At 42.1% G+C, this 17,355-nt stretch overlaps 1 pseudogene; it reads right to left on the reverse strand.

Annotated features, from left to right (window-relative positions):
- Positions 1-6,416: 6,416 nt before the first annotated feature.
- On the reverse strand, positions 6,417-11,682 carry LOC139644129 (copine-8-like; annotated as a pseudogene).
- Between the last annotated feature and the right edge of the window lie 5,673 nt (positions 11,683-17,355).

Below are 17,355 nucleotides of genomic sequence, written 5' to 3' on the forward strand. Positions count from 1 at the left end.
AGAAACAAAAATTACCAACAACAAATTACCTATAAAATGATTTTTCCCTCTTTATTTTGCTCCAGAAGTAGCAACTAATATAGCATTTCTAGCATTCTCATCACCAATTACAGTATGAAAGTGGTTTTATTGTATTTATTTGTTTGCCATACTGCTAGCCTACCATGCTCTGGGGGAGGGGGGGACTTAGGGTGCCAAATTAAAGCTTCTGAATATAGCTTCAAGTGGGAGGTGAACGTAATAATACAACAATATAACTCAACGTGAAGTTAAAAATTATATGCTGATAAACCTACAGATCGCAACGAGCGCTCATTAAAATCTTGGACAGGACTGGAATGTGAAAAAAAAAAAAAAGGAAGTGAATTGGCCGTAATAGCACACTGTCACTCGTTACACTGCAGCCCACGCACATCGCATGTCAGACCGCTCGCCAACAGCCTCAGCTGATTGTTTTGCTGCTATTCTGAAGAGCAGGAGGCAAACGCATCATATCCATCGAGGTCATGGTCTCTACTAACCATGAGGTGTTCTAAATAGATCTGTCATGTGATGTTCGAGAGAGAGAAGGCGCGTAATAAAGCAGAAATGTCACAAATGTAAGCAAGAAATAATGGACTACACACATATACACACACACACACACACACAGATCACCTCTGCATCTCTTACTGTGTGGTCAATGTGTCAGACAAAGACATTTCATAAGACAAAACATGTTTTGTCAGCCATAGAATAAATGAAATGAAATAAAAGATTCAGATGTTTGTGAGCAGGAACCTTCTTTTTTCAACATGGATTAGAAAGTTGGGGGTTTGATTTCCTGCACCATGAAGGAGATGCTTCCATGGTGGAGCATTATAACTATATTGGAAAACTATATTGCACTTGTTCAACTGTCTCTCCTGCCACTACACTGTACTAAAAAATAAAGCAGAAATGCCATAAAATGTAATCTTAAAAATAAATGGTTGTGTCATACTCAGGGATGCTTCAGATTGCGCCCACAGGAGAACCCCAGAAGGTTCCTTGGAGAACACCTTTATGTTTCATGAACCTCGACAGAACTTCCACCGACCTCTAACTCACTGGTTCTCAACGTGGGGTCCGGGGACCACCGGGGGTCCTTGAGGAGGTTCCAGGGGGTCCACAGCAAACTGATGAACTGTTAAACTTCATTATTATTTCATTTAAGTTAATATAATTAGAGAATGTAGACGACTGTTTTGATCGTAGTCTCTCTGTTATCTCTCTACCTACAATACAGATAGTCATGGAATTCTGAACAAAATCATATCTGACAATAAAAATATTCTCAGATTTGGGTCCGAGAGTCAAAATCTCATCAAATGGGGGTCTGTGGTTCTAATGTGGACTAAATTAGGGTCCTTGATATGAAAAAGGTTGAGAAGCCCTGCTCTAACTGATCGCTGTTGTCATGTGAAAACCTTGTAACTCCAGTTTGGTGATTTTAAAGGCCTAAGAAACCCTTTCAAAACCTCACTGGATAAACTGGAAAAATGCATAATAGTCAATCTGAAAACCAAGACAGTTTTTCTTAGTTCCTGAAGCGTTGACATTTTGGAGATACAAGGTTTTCACCAGACAGCGATGATATGGGAACTCCTCAAGGAACCCTTTAGGGATATTTTTTCTAGTGACGGACCCTAAGGTACTAATCGGCTCCCTTTGGATGAACCCCTAATGAACCCCTTTCTTTTTCGAGTGTAGTAGCACCTTACATGTGTGTGACATGCAGTGGCATTATAACAGACTTGACACAATGAGTTTGATATGAATATTTATTTAAAGATTGAAATTTCTTACAGAAATAGTTATTTTTATATCAATCTTTAGTGGCGTTCCCCATTTCCGATCAGAACAGTAAAACCTGTGCTGTCTTGTGATGTCACTAACCAAGAATTGATTCAAGATGTTAATATTATGGATCAATGGACAAATAGTTTGGGATCGGTCTTTCAGTCGTATCACAAGCGTCTTGCATCAGGCCCTGAATCACTTTTGATATTCAAAATGATGAAAGGAGCAGTTGGGATAATTCACTTTGGCAAATCAATTTGTTTCCGTCCCTGGTAAAATACACGCAGCTATGGTTTCTTCTAATGTGGGAACATGTCTGTTTTAGTTCTGGACGGCATTAATCCCTTAGCTGGGAGCGAGACAGCCCAGTTTTTTCTGTTCGGATCATCCTCCCTCTTATTCACATCACTTCAACCACTGGCTCTGAGAGAACAATGCGGAGATGAGTCTGACACAGGAGTGGCTGTGCATGAACGTACCAAAAAACAAACAAAAAAAAAACCCCCAAAACAAAACAGAGTACTGAGACTTATTAAGAATCAAAGAAACATCTGAAGGCATTGCACAATTCCAAGATTGATCAGTGAGATTTTTAAGGCAAAAAAGTTCTCTAGAGTACTCCGAAAGAACACACAAAGATGTCATTTTACAACTGTTTTTTTTTTTTTTCTTCTTCTTCTTCTCCACCGGTGCATCTCCGTTAGAAAAAACGACACATGCAAACATAATGCATGCTATAAAAAGAACAGGATAAACAGGATTATTCATCACGAGCATTCAATTAAAATCACTTTGTTAATATCATAAAAAGGTACAGTAAACAACTTTCATGTTATATGTGTGAAGACTACATGGGCGTTTTGAGGCGCTGGGATGCGGTCGCTGGTTCGCCCCGGCATGCTGACACGGCGCCGCCTCGGCAAAAAGTGACACGGGATGCGAACGATGAGCCGTGGGAGGCAGCGAGGTGTGAGCCTACGTTATTAAAGCTTGTTTGTCCACCGTTAGCACGCGCTCTCCTTCGCCTCGTTTTGTTTCCTGCACAATAAATGCTTTAGATTGCTACTCCTACACCGCCGCAGCCTCAGACGGACGGCCGCTGGGCACGCGCCACATTGCAGCGGCATGTGACAAACCCATCCGCACTCTTTGAAGACTTCCAACTCCGCCGGCTTTCCTCGGCGATTAGCATTCGCTTCCTCTCCCTGAGGGCAAATCCACGCATGCCGGAGAAGAGCGTACATGCCTCCCTATCTACACATCATGAATATAGTTATGCGGTTGTATGATGTGGCTTTTTTAACTCGTGAGAGGCTGATGTTTCGATAAATACCCAACGACTTTATCTCTGAAATCCTCCGCTGTTTCTGTGAAAAAAAAAGAAAAGAAACCCTTCCTCTTCGCTTAACCCTGTCTTTGTTATGTAAGTTTCATGCATGTTTCATATACAAATACATGTACTGTATGTATATACGAGCGTGTGGGTGCGAGATGAAGTTGACATCTTGTCGTGATAAATAAATGAAGGGCCCTGCCTTCTGTTTTCAGAAGGAGAGTCACAGAGTCCCGGCAGTTCGCTGCAATTCAACTCTCTCCGTACAAAAAAAAAAAACAACAAAGATTGTTCCTGTCTGATCTGGTCTGATCTGGTGCAGTCTGGTTTGCTCCGGTCTAAAAAGAAAGTTACTGCTTTGTACCAGTCTTAAAACCAGTGCTACATTGTGCAATCCGCTACCGCACGGGGTCCCGCACTGACAAAACAACAATATAGAAGAGTACAAAATCTATCAGCCCACCTCTCTCCACTGAGGGACCCTATTCAGTCAAACTGAATAACCAGGTTTTCTGGGATGAGTCACAACCAACAAGGAGACGCTACACTACACTTACAATATGAGCCGCTGGATTTGACAGAAAACGCTGCTACCGAGTTACTGTGTACTTCATCACTGGGTCTACTTTTAAACGTCTTGCACACATGAAACATACGTCGTTATCGGACCAATCGCTTATAAAAAAATACAGGCCTGTCGTTCATGATTTAAATATGATTAACTTATATATAAACATGTATAAGGCCTGTTAGTCATGATTTAAATATGATTACAGGCCCCAGTATAAAAATGTTACACCTATATCGGCAATAAAGAAGCAGCATTACACATGTATTTACCAATACACAAATAAAATGCAAAGATTTGTACAGTGTATAAATGTCTAAGAAAATGGTTTACAAGCAGTTTATAAGTAGACGTTTTCATTGAAGCATCATCAGCCAAGAAGTATATAATGTTTTTGAGGCGCAAGATTAAAAAAATGTTGTAAACTTTCCCTTACATCGATTACTTGACTGAATAGGGTCCTAAAAAGTACCGAGAACAGTTAAGATCTACAGTTTGTAGTACAGAGATGCAGAGTACAATGTATAAACGCTGTTCTTCACACATTTACATGAGGCAGAGTAAGAAGGGACGTCTGGGTACGGTGGCTGTAGCTGTTCTGATATGAAATGGTTTGTGCTTTGTCATACTGTTACACTTTTATACATTAAAACTGGGCAAAACAGTAGGGTTGCATTTGAGTTTCACCCTGAAACTTGGCTAAAAAGTGACAGTGCAGTTACCTGTTTTGGGTTGGAGTAATTCCACTTTTTTTTTTAAGAGGAGGATTAGCTACATTGCTAATAAACCTTAGGGCAGTGGTTCTCAACGTGGGGTCCGGGGACCACCAGGGGTCCTTGAGGGGGTTCCAGGGGGTCCCCAGCAAATTGATGAATTGTTACACTTTTTTTTTATTGAAGTTAACACAATTAGAGGATGTAGAAGAATGACTGTTTTGATCATAGTTTCTCTGTTATCTCTCTACCTACAATACAGACAGTCGTGGAATTCTGAACTAAATCATATATAACAATAAAAATATTCTCAGATTTGGGTCCGAGAGACAAAATCTCATCAAATGGGGGTCTGTGGCTCTAATGTGAAATAAATTAGGGGTCCTTGATATGAAAAAAGGTTGAGAATCACTGCCTTAGGGATTCTTGATGATCACTGGTTTCAACTTAGGTTTTAGTGACAATGCTGGCACCGAAAACAGCGCTGATCTTCACTATTTTGATCCCACTAATATCTGAAGGAACTCTATGGGTAGGTGCGCTTATAGAAATGTTAAAAGACCAGCATCTTTGCTTCTTGGTCTATTGGTGAACCGTTTTCTGTGCACATATTCACAGTGTGCTGCTACCACAAAGGTGTGAGCCACCTGATCTGACTGCAACCAAAGTGCTATAATTCTCAACTTACAGTTTGGCAAATATTTCATGAATACTTAGTGAGAAAGGTAAAATTGTGAACTCTACTGGTCGACCAAAAAACTCATGAACACACCGACACTTTGTGATTTGAACAAACACATTTTTTTGGCAACACCAAACAAAGTGAGAGGTAGAGAGACGAAAACAAAGAATGCTTCTGAAGTACGATGTCGTTCCACGGAAACAAAGCAACGCTAAGACGCAACACACAGTCAGGTGCGGCAGCGAGACGTGTGTTTTTGACTTCTGGGCTTTGGAGATCCACATTTTCCAGAAGCCATGGTGAACACGGTGCCTGTGAATGTATCCGACAAGAGAGTAAGGCTGGTTTGAGTCCCTGCTGTATTCGATTTGACCAGACTCGCAGGGAGCAACGCTTCCTTTTGAGCCAAGGCAGGTGGACAGAGCGGAAGATAGGAAGAGTGGGGAAGATTTTTTACGTGGGTGATGGTTTCGGTCTTAATGGGACGTGGCAGTACGTGGTGGGAGGGGGGGGTGGAGTTAGGGGAACAACAAAGCCCTGAGTGCAGGACAACAGTGCATGCTTCTCTAAAACTAGCACATGCTCCATTAAAAATAAATAAATAAATAAATCAATAACGCACACACACGCTGTTGAAGAATGTGGCTCCTGGGTCTAAACATTTTTGTACAAGTCGCAACCCCCGAGTCTCTGCAGCCAAAAAAAAACGATAATATGAGTCTGACAGCTTCTCATATTGAGCGGTATAAATGTTTCCTCCTGAAAAAAAGTCTCCACTTCAGTCCTCGACTTTGTAAACATTTAGAGAGAGAGAGAGAGAGAGAGAGAGAGAGAGAGAGAGAGAGAGAGAGAGAGAGAGACAGAGAGAGAGAGATGGTTTTGTGAGAGAGACGTGGAGCAGAGAGGAAGAGGAAGTAGAAATAGCAAACAGATGTACAGTGTTTCCAAAAGGCGTCTCCACGGATCGGACCCTTTCAGTCTGACTGGTCAGTTCCCGTCCTGGACAGTTCGGTGACCTCTGACCCCCCCCTCCTCCCCCCACCCCCCCCACCTCGCCTCATCCACTGAAAGGAAGTCCCTCCTGAAAGTAGAAATGACCGCTGTGATTGTCCACTTCACCTGTTGCTGCAAAAAGTGCAACATGAGAGCGGGGGGGGGGGGGGGGGGGGGGTGAGGTTCACCCTCCAGTGAAGAGCAGGAAGAAGAAGCAGAGAAGAAGAGTCGGGCGCGACGCCATGATTGGCCGGCTGGTGGGGGGGTGGGGTGGTCGTGTAAGGTGGGTGGGCGGGGCCTCGGCCTTTAGATTCGGCTTACCCGTCTGGTGAGGAGGGGGGTGGACGGCCGGGGTGTAAGGGGGGGGCGAGGGGCCGGGCTTGATGCCTCTGGTCCTCATGTAGGACAGGAACTGGTCTGGGATTTCAGCCAGAACCTCCTTGGCCAGGCGGGCCATGCTGAGGATGTGGTTCCCCGCCGGTCGATGTAGTCTCTGAACGGACAAACTGAAGGAGGGGAGGAGAGGGGAGGAGAGGAGAGGAGAGGAGAGGAGAGATGAGGAGAGGAGAGGAGAGGAGAGGAGAGGAGAGGAGAGGAGAGGAGAGGAGAGGAGGATGAGGAGAGATGAGGAGAGGAGAGGAGAGGAGAGGGAGAGGAGAGGAGAGGGGAGGGAGGAGAGGGGGAGGAGAGGAGAGGAGAGGAGAGGAGAGGAGATTAGGAGAGGAGAGAGGGAGAGGAGAGATGAGGAGAGGAGAGGAGAGGAGAGAGGAGAGGACAGGAGAGGAGGGAGAGGAGAGAATAGATGAAAGCAGAGGGGAGAAGACAAGTGAGGAGGGGGAGGAAAAGAGAGGAGAGGTATAACAAGTAGAACAACAGAATAAAGGAAGTAGAGGGGAAGGGAGGGAGAACAGATGAAAGCAGAGGAGACGGAGTGGAAAGGAGAGTGAGGATAACAAGAGGAGAAATATAGGAGGAGAGAAGAGAAGAGAGAGGGAGGGAGGAGAGGAGAGATAATGAGCAGAAATATAGGAAGGAGAGGAAATGAAGAGGTGAGGGAGGGAGGAGACCAGATGAAAGCAGAGGAGAGGAAAAGAAAGGGAAGGAGGGATAACAAGAGGATAAATACAGAGAGTAGATGTTATGATAAATATCAGGTGAGAGGAAGTGAAAGAATGTGAGATTGTGCAAAAAAAAGGTAGATACAGAGACAGAGCGCCAGTGGGAAGGAGGCAGAAAAAAAAACAAAACAAGAGCACAGCAGAGGTCGCCCACCACGACCTTTTCCCGTTAATCACAAATCCCACATTTCTCCGCAGACATTGTGCTGAGCGGACAGGCTCGGAGCCGGTCAGGCGTGTCTGTACCTGAACAATGTCCCTCTCAGCAAATCGTCCTTGGGATGAGATCCGCTCGTCGTCCCGTCCAGCTCGATCATCTCTGAGGGAGGGAAGCACATCAGTCATGCCGTGTTTGTGCACGTTTAACCCGCCGAAGCCGTTAGCGTGCCGGGTCGGGCGGGAGCGTTAACGTTTCCTCGCGGTGTTGTCGATGCCAAACGCAGCATGAGTACACAGAATTTGCGTCGCTGAGCGTGAAAGGCATGGGGTTGTAGCTCGCACACTATCGGGCAGGTTGAGCGCATAGGGAAACATGCTAGAATACGTGTAAGCGGAGCCAACGATGTGGGACATCATGCAAGCGTGCACATTGATTTCATAAGCGTGATAATCGCTGAAGCCCGTTGACTTTGCGGGCTAATTGCTCATCGTGAGCGAGCTCGCTTTCACCGAGGGCTGATCTGTGGATCGCAAACACGAACGTCTTTCCAACAACACAGCAGAGAGGTGAGGAGCAAACGACTGACAAACGAGGATTTTCATGTACGAATCAACATCAAGTTCAACTGGCGGTGGGGATGAGGCAAAATGGAGATGAAGATGGGAGGGAAGCAGATGGAGGAGGAGAATGGAGCAGAGAAGAAAAGGAGAGCTGCAGAAGGAAGGATGGAGCCATGTGGGAGTAGAGATATGAAGGAAAGGGATTACGGAGTGCAAATAAACACACACACATACACAAAAGCATGCACACACACACACAGGCATGTACCGTGCACACAAACACACACACACACACGATCTTCACTCTATTTACCATCAAATTCCGCTGGTCCAACCCCAACTATTATAATTGACATGGGCAGAGACGCAGCCTTTAAAGGGAGGAAAGAGACAGAATAGATGCATCAAAGACCTGGAGGAAGTTTCTTTTCTCCATTTGTTATCTAAAACGCCACAGGCTGTCAGTGAAATAACCCAGTGAATTACTAATTATAAGCTAACAGTCCAAAGAAGAGAGGCTCACTGGGGAAATTCATTGCCATTGTTAAGACTGACGAGGTTTGTCCAATTCCATCTGCCCTCTGCGGCGGGTTACTACCTTTCATGAAGCCTTTTGTGTGGCCAATTCTGGAGTTTTCTAATTTCGCGTTCTCTAATTTCATGCATCTACAACTTTGTCTAAATCTCCCCTGCCTGACAGCTTAAAAATGACTCCCATTTACATCTTCCCCCTGCCCCGAGCCGCACGCCGCCGCCCCGCATCGCAATATTGTTTATTAAATCTTAGCCGAGTGAGACACCAAAGTACAGTTCGAGTGATGAATGATGAATGAAGGTTTTTCAGCCTTTCATAACTTTCCGTCGTTATTAGACGGACGGCCAAATTGCCTGAGATATGAGGGGCCTGGATTCTCCGCGGGCTAGTAAATAATTACTCTCAAACCTTGCTTGACAATAACATCGCATCGTACGGGAGGAGCTGAGCGAAGCGGAGCGGCGAGTTCAGGCAGCTGAGGTTCCAGATATAGGCCCCCCCCCCCCCCCCCCCCCCCCCCAAAATCGTTAGATGCATTAACTTTGATCACTCTAATTAGAAGGCAGAGTTATTAGAGCCAAACACAGCAGGGAGGGAGGTGAGAGAGAGAGAGAGAGGGAGAGAGAGAGAGAAAGAGAGAGAGAGGTTGGACTGGGGTTTCACCTTTCTGTGATGATTCAAAGTTATCTGAATGAATAGGAACATGTACTGACTGCTGCTGCAGCACTATGCTCTGTTATTACATTTTGATTTCTTATGCTTGATTATCGTTTGTTTATCATATTCTTGCAAAAGCTTTGGCAACACAAAGTCTCTTATCCTGCAAGTACAGCTTCATTGAATTTCAGAGAGATCAGTGAGAGAGAGAGAGAAACAAAGAGAGTGGGAGAGAAACAAAGAGAGAGAGAGAGAGAGAGAGAAGAGAACTGTTTAATTAATCTACTATCCATTATTTGTGAATGACTTGTGACATTATTTGACATTATCCTTGGCAACTGCTTTGGCTTTATAGGTCCTCTCCCTTTAATTGAGATATCTATATATATAGAGAAAGAGAGAGCGAGAGAGAAACCGAGGCAGGAAGGAAGAAAGACAGACAGACAGACAGACAGACAGACAGACAGACAGACAGACAGACAGACAGACAGATAGACAGACAGATAGATAGATAGATAGATAGATAGATAGAGGGACTTAAAGAGTGCTCTGGTACATTGACTATGGACTCCTTGGTCTGTGCCATGTCTGTGATGACGCCGTCGGAGATGATGAGGAGGATGAAGTACTGGGAGCCGTCTGTCACCGCTGACGCATACCTGGCATGGACAGAGGGCAGAGGTCAGAGGTCAGAGGTCAGATGAGCAAGAACAGAGCAGGGAGACAGGAAGACACAAAGCCCTGCACTTCTCCATCATGCATTCACATTAGGTTTAAACATTTTATTAGCACGATAAGGACATTCTTCTCTTTACTTTTTGTTCACCAACCTCAAACTCTATTAGTTGCTGCTGCAATAAACTAATTTCCCCTTAGAGACCAATAAAAATCACCTTATTTTATCACACCAACTGTAGGGATGGGAGATATGTCCAAGATATATCACAAAATTTTTCTTGTACTTGACTGTAAAATATTTGTTGATATATTTCATATTTGTTTTTGGTATTCACAGCGCAATGAAATGGTCATAGTGCAATGAAATGGTCATAGTGCAGCTTTCATTGTAATAGTCTATTTATTCAGTTTTTATCTAAAGTGCTTATACTGCAGCAATGTGACTCTTTATATTTATTTGATAAGAATACAATGAATTAGGACAGTATGGTAAAAATGCACAACTTTGAGCAGATTTATATCAAAATAGCATCAAAATGTAAAGGTTACAGCAGTTTTCTATTATAAACCTGGATGGAATATTCCACAGTTGTGTCACAGCACAGTGTTTTTTTTAATTTACGTCAGCAACACTCTTACAGTCTTACGTACAAACAGTCAAACTATTAGGAATTTGACTTGACTTGGTGTCATTTTTTTTTTGTAACGGTGAGTTCCTGGGCTTTAGTCAGATGCTCCACAGAAGTGAGCGCGGAACAATGCAGCTATTCTCAGGCTGTGTGGGCGGACGGCACACTGAGAGAGATGGGATTTGAAAGCCGATGATGAAGGGTGGGGAAAAGTGCTTGTTACAGTCAACCTTGAGGAGCATGAGACAAGATCTGGAAATAGGGAGCGTCAGGTGGAGGTGGGAATTTACACAACAGTTAAAAAAAAAAACGTCGGAAGTACTGTACTTTATATCGGTGGTTATTCCTAGAAATTGGCCGCTGCTGACAGTTTCCCTGACCTGGTAGAAGCATTATTATTTGTTATCAGATCTCTCTATCAAGATCTTGTCAAGCAGCAGAGGAGCCAAAGTTGCTTGCGTTTGTGGTTTGTTGCTCCAATAAAAGTGTAATTGCACTGGAAAGCCCACATGTATCATGTTAATCACATTTAGACTCCAATTCTTTTTAATACCGAGGCACCGGCGCACATTTTCTACTCCTATCTGGGGATTCATTTTTCGTTTATTTGCGAAATGGTGGGAGGTGTGACATTTACTGTTATTTACAGGCTATTTCTTCGGCTGTGCATGGGAATGTTCGTTTGTTTCTTTTCTTCTCGCTGCCTCTCCTCGCACCTCAAGGCGGCACATCAATCAACGTGCAGACGGGTCGCACACAAAGGCCGAGTGACTTTCTCAAACAGCCGAGGCCGGCGGTGGTCGTTGCATGTGTCCGTACCGCCGCAGTAAGTATCGATCCCTTCGGAGGTGACGGAGCTATTAGCACATTTATTTTAATCTCCTCCCTTTTCCCCTGTGGGCTTCGCAGGTCGCTGTGGAGAGGCCCACACACACGGCTGGGACTTCATATTGATCTGATAGGTTACTGTAGGAGAGGTGGGAGTGGAATTTCTCCTGCGGCACTGTAGATTTCACAGTGGCTGTGTACTGGATGGTGTGTGTGTGTGTGTGTGTTTGTCTCTACCTACATGCTCCATGCCCATGGCTGTGATTATGGGGAGCCTACCTGGCCACATGGTTAATGACAGGGGAGAAGTGGGTGGGTCCGTAGAGACGCACAGACTTCAGGCTCTGGTAGTAGGCCTCCATCACCCCCTCGATACCGCTGCAGTACGGGTTCTGCGGATTACCATTCTGCACAGAAAGAGGAGGACATGCTGGTCTAAATGTGAGGTATAATATTGCAGAACGCTATATATCCATTTGCAAAATTTGGAACTGGAACTGCCCGTTCATCACAGATGATAAGTATAAGTCTTTATGAGCAAAGGACTTAAGGGGTCATAACTTTTATAGTAACCCATAATGTTCTTTAGAGTCATTCCGGCAATCACTTCATAACAGTAGGTGGTATTTTTTTTTTTTTTTTTTTTTAAATGGTGGTTGTCTCACTTTGAAATGAAACTTAATAGTTCACTCCAAAATGAAAACAATATCATTATCTGCAAACCTCTGTGTCAGTGGAAACTCCATTCAACTGGGGTTTGGTTGTTTGGGTTCAAAAAGGGCATAAAATGTGCATCAAATTTCTCTAAACAGCTCTTGCAGCATAATCCAAGTGTTCTGTAGCCAAATGATTGCACTATGAGTCCAAAAGACCTATTTTTACTATTCCAACTAGAGAAAACAGTAACTTCTTCTTCTTGTGTAGTATGGCAACTGAAACAAGGAAATGGGCTAATTCTGTTTACAACCCACCAGTCAGTGAGTTAATACATTTGGTAATGATTTTATGCCCTTTTTGGAACTCTAAACAACCAGATCCCATTTGGCAAAAAAGGCTGAGCTGGAACTACAGGGGCTGCTGCAACTCGCTGAGTGTTTGGTGGTCCCTCGAATTGCAATGTTCTACTGACATGAAAATTATGTCATCTACTCACTTCCATTTTGGGGGGGAACTGTTCCTATAAGATCTCCTCAGAGACAATATTCTCTTGGTGCCGGTGTGACCGATGGTCGCTGGCAGCCACTTCACATTCAGCACTTGTCCTCAGTCTGGCTCAAAACCGTTCACCAGCATCACTTAACCACAAAAAGTTAATATGCACTTATCCATCTGACTCCTGAAAAGCACTTTCAATTTCAGAGTATATATCACACACTATAAACCACATTTACACTGAGTATGCTCTCTAACTGAGACTGAATTTAAAAAACTGGCTATAGTTGGTGAACAATTGACAAAACCCAACTTGTTTCGGCTGCAATAGCTTTAGGGTTACAGGATTATATGCCATTTTCAATGCCATTTTCAATGACATCAAAAATGGTCACCTGGCCCACAAACCAATAATAGGGTTATAATCCCTGAAGGACATTAAGCCCATCTTGCATTCAAAAACATGATAGCTATCTACAGGAAATCTTCAAAATGAAATCCTTTCTTTATTCTATTTAAGTAAAGAATACTTTGGGGGTGAGCCATTCCATTTTTTTTTCAACTTCGCATGAAGAATAAATACCTGGCAGCCCACTGAGATATGTTTGCACCAGAACTAGAAGTGGAGGAGGACACCGCATGATGATACTTTGTCTGAGACCAGGAGAGAGAGTGGCTCTTCTACCTGATTTGGAAAGTATATTTTTGTATTGAGATGTTGTATAAAGGCAGGTATGCAAGTTGTTATTTTTGTGCCCCTCCATATCCTTTTTTAAAACATAGAAATCGTCTGGATGACTGGGTTTAAGACACTAAAAGGCAGATGCAACATCGCATAGAAACAAACAATACATCATTTGAGCTACCCATATGTTTTTGGATTCCTAATTATTTCAGCAAGGATTTAAGAAGCAGCCATCTTGACCAGCTCTGCTTGGGTGCCCATGAGTCCACACCGCACACATGAGACTCCTTTGCTTTGTAAATGGAGCTTGTTTAATTACGTCGGAGGCAGCTGTAGCCGTCCTCTTTAAGAGCTGACTCAGTTAAATCCTTAATGCTTAGATTAATGCATATGCGCCTTGTCTCGGGCTCGGCCGCCTCTGGGGAGGCTGTTACCCAACGCTGAGCAGCTGTAATGGCTGCAGACGCCTCTGGCACAACATCTGGATGTGAGGGTATAGACCAGGGACAGGAGTTTGGCTAAGGAGTGGTCAGGACGTCTAGAGCCCCGAGAGCCTGGCAGCGAGACGGGGGTGTGGAGGGATGGAGGGATGGAGGGATGGACGTGTTGAACCCAAAAGGTGTTGAATAAAAGAGACGGATGATCCAGATGTCCTTATCCTTTAAAGACCCCATGAAATGGTATCTTTACTTCCTGGATTTGGTGAATGTCCTGTTGAACCAGGATGTTGGGGCGGGACATAATGAGGGATCACTCAAAAGTCTAAACCAATAGAATATGTGGAAAAGGGAGAGAAAGTTAGTTTTATTTGATGGGAGGGGGGCGGGATTGTTAAAAAATCTGATGGTTTTATTGGTTTGAAAATTTACGTCTACTAGTGCAGCATGAGGTCACCATTCATTTTTATACATTATTATACAAATTTTATTTTCAGGATAAAACCCCTTGAGATGTACCATCTCGTTTTCGAGGGGGTCCTGACAAAAGACAAAATAAAATATACACAACATAAGATACAACACAATATGCAACAAATAGCAGACATGGTTACAGTTACAATTAGACTAATTATAAAAGGACAAAAACAAACACACACACTCACGCACCATGCACACACCAAGAAATCTAGACACCCACACCCGTATTATAACAACAGTAAATAGTGACAGTTAACAGGAGCAGTCTGTTGTGAGGTGTTAAATGAACCTAAATACTGCAGAGATTTCAGAGAAGTTGGTAGGTTGTTCCAGTCTCTAGGAGCCTTATAATTAAATGCTTTTTTTCCTAATTCAAGTGAAATTTTTGGACATGAAAAAGGAGATGATTATTATGTCTAAGAGAATAATTAGAATTAGAATTTTGTGGGATGAGTAGCTCTTGTAAATAGATAGGGTAGTTGAAATGAATACATTTAAAAAGAAACTGGTACCAGTGCAGCTGTCGTCTATAAATCTCTCTAGAATAAATCTGCATAAACTATTAAATATGACTTCTAAATTTGCCAAATCAGTTTTTGAAGCATTTTGATATACAATGTCTCCATAGTCAAGGACAGGCAATAACAACTGGGATACCAGCTTCTTTTTTTACATTCATGGTAAAACAGTTCTTTGATCTGTACAAAACACCAATGGACCCTAACCCTAACCCTAACCCTAGCGAATATTTTTTACATATATAATCAATGTGCTTTTTGTATGATAATTCAGAGTCAATCCATAGCCCCAGATATTTTACACAATCAACCTTAGTCAGTAGTGCACCATCAGATGTAAAAATAGAAAAATTATCAGTAGCAGATTTAAGCCTTTGCCTTGTACCAAACAGCATGATGTAAGACTTTGTCTGATTAAGAACTAGTCTATTTGTAATAATAATAAACCAGTTTTGTATCAGGTCAAAGTCTGACTGGAGAGAAGCAATGATCTGTAATGAATTTGAACTGGCAGCATAGTACTGTATTACTGTATCATCTGCATATAAATGGATATTTGAGGTTTTGCATAATAATGGAGTTCATTAATAAAAACTGAAAAGAGAAGGGGTCCCAAAATAGAGGCTTGAGGAACACCTTTATTAATATCAAGAAGATCAGACTGATGCCCTTCAATAAACACACACTGCTTCCTACCACTAAGATATGCATTGAACCAGGTCAGGGCATTCTGAGCAAGTCCAATGTTTTTCAATTTTTGTAATAATATATGATGATCCACCAAGTCAAAAGCTTTGGATAAATCGATAAAAATTGCACCTGTTAATTTGCCTTGGTCAGAGGAGGAGGTTATGTCATTAGTAATTTTCAATAGTGCTGTAGTAGTGGAATGATTGGGTCTAAAACCAGATTGAAAAGATGATAATATATCATGTTCTGTAAGATAACTGATAATTGAGTATATATTAACTTTTCAAAAACTTTTGCAATTGTACAGATAATGGATATGGGTCTATAATTGTTAAGGTCAAGGGAGTTACCGCCTTTATGTAAAGGAGTCACTCTGGTATCTCACCAGTGGACAAAGAAAGGTTAAACAAGTCTGCTAGGGGGTACATCAATACATGGGAAGCCCATCTGATACATTTAGCCTCAAGTCCATCTAAACCAGGACCCTTGTTAGATTTTAAATTGTTGAGAACAGATAGCACTTCAGTTGGTTTGATTTTCCTGAAGCTGAGGTTATTCATGCTCTGGTGTTGAATATGATTAGAAGTATGGTGGTTAATTTCAGATGAGCTGATAGAAGTGAAATGTTGATTGAAGACATCAGCGATATCTGAAGGTTCTTGAATGATGCGATCTTTGAACATTACCTGATTAATTGACTGTTTGCCAGATTTATTGAGAAGGTAATTTGCTGTCTTGGGTTTTTAAAATGTTTGGAAAGACTGTGGGCATAATAAGCGGCTTTTGCATTTCAAGTTTTAGTTTTGCTTGTATTTCTTAGCTGTCTATAAACTTCCCAATCTAATGGGTCCCTAGTTTTTTCTAAATTTAGTCCAGGCTAAATCTTGCGGTCTGAACAGATTTATCAAATCAGAATTAAAACAAGGTAGATGTCTACCTTTGACTTTAATTGTTTTCCAGGTGCATGTTTGTTGCAGATATTTCTGAATTCAGAAGACAGATAGTCCCAAGCATCCTACACAGTTGGTATTATTTGATATCTATACCAATTTAAACCAATTAGGTCTTCAATAAAAGAGTCTATATTGATATTTTTGCACTGTCTAATTTTTATGAACTTTGGAGGTGACTTTGGTATTTTAATTTTCCATATACAGTAGATTATAGAGTGATCACTGAAACAGTCACACAGTATGCCAGTTTTTGAAATCCTCTCAGAATGTGTGGTTAGGATCCAATCTAACAATTTATGATTGAGGGTTTTGTGATTGAGTCTTACATCAATATATCATTGTCAAATTAATTGTGTTGCCTTGGTTTAACTACTGTAAACAAATGAGACCATGGTTGAGATGACTGGTATCCTCTGTCTCATCCTAGTGGTAATGTTAGTGTTACTCAACATTAAGACCACATTTCCCATTAAACCCTGTTGCTTCACAATGAGGATTTAGGATTAGGGGGATTCAGTCTATATAAGCGCTTTCTAAGTGCCTCTATATACCTCTATAAGCTATATAGACGCACTTTCTTCTCACAACATATTTCACTCATTACACCTCACAGTTTTTATCTCTTGGGAAGAGCCACATGGAGGTGGAGGAACAGTGAGATCTCTGTGGTGCTTTTATGTATCATAATGGGAAAAAAGGCCTCAGGCAGAAGAATAAAATAAAGATTGTAGAACACTGAAATAGAAAAGTAACATAGACAAATTCAGAATTTATTTAAAAAAAACCCTATATATTATTTCACATTCTTTTGTGTCTCACTTAGATCTACAGCTGCTATTTTGCAAACCTTATTTCTGCAATCCATAATTTTCTTTTATTTTCATACTTTCATCCACACCTTTCTGCTTAATATGCTCTAGTGCTGAAACTGTTGGTTTAGTATGTTTACAGAAAACCCCATTGCTCTATTCTTGTTTATATTCTATTTTTCTTTGCTTTATCGTATTACTGTTTGCTGATGCAAAGGTCCAATTTTCCCATGGGGTTCAGTAAAGTTTCATCTTATCTTATCTAAGGGATTGATGGATGAATGATGGAATTAATGGATAGGCAGATGTTTGTATGCAGGTTTAGGTGGAGAGATGGATGCATAGATGGATGGAAG

This window comes from Centroberyx affinis, unplaced genomic scaffold (genome assembly GCF_046629955.1).
Source record: "Centroberyx affinis isolate AG114_WGS23_722 - 3 ecotype Tasmania unplaced genomic scaffold, CSIRO-AGI_Caff_v1 ptg000711l_1, whole genome shotgun sequence".
Taxonomy (NCBI): domain Eukaryota; kingdom Metazoa; phylum Chordata; class Actinopteri; order Beryciformes; family Berycidae; genus Centroberyx; species Centroberyx affinis.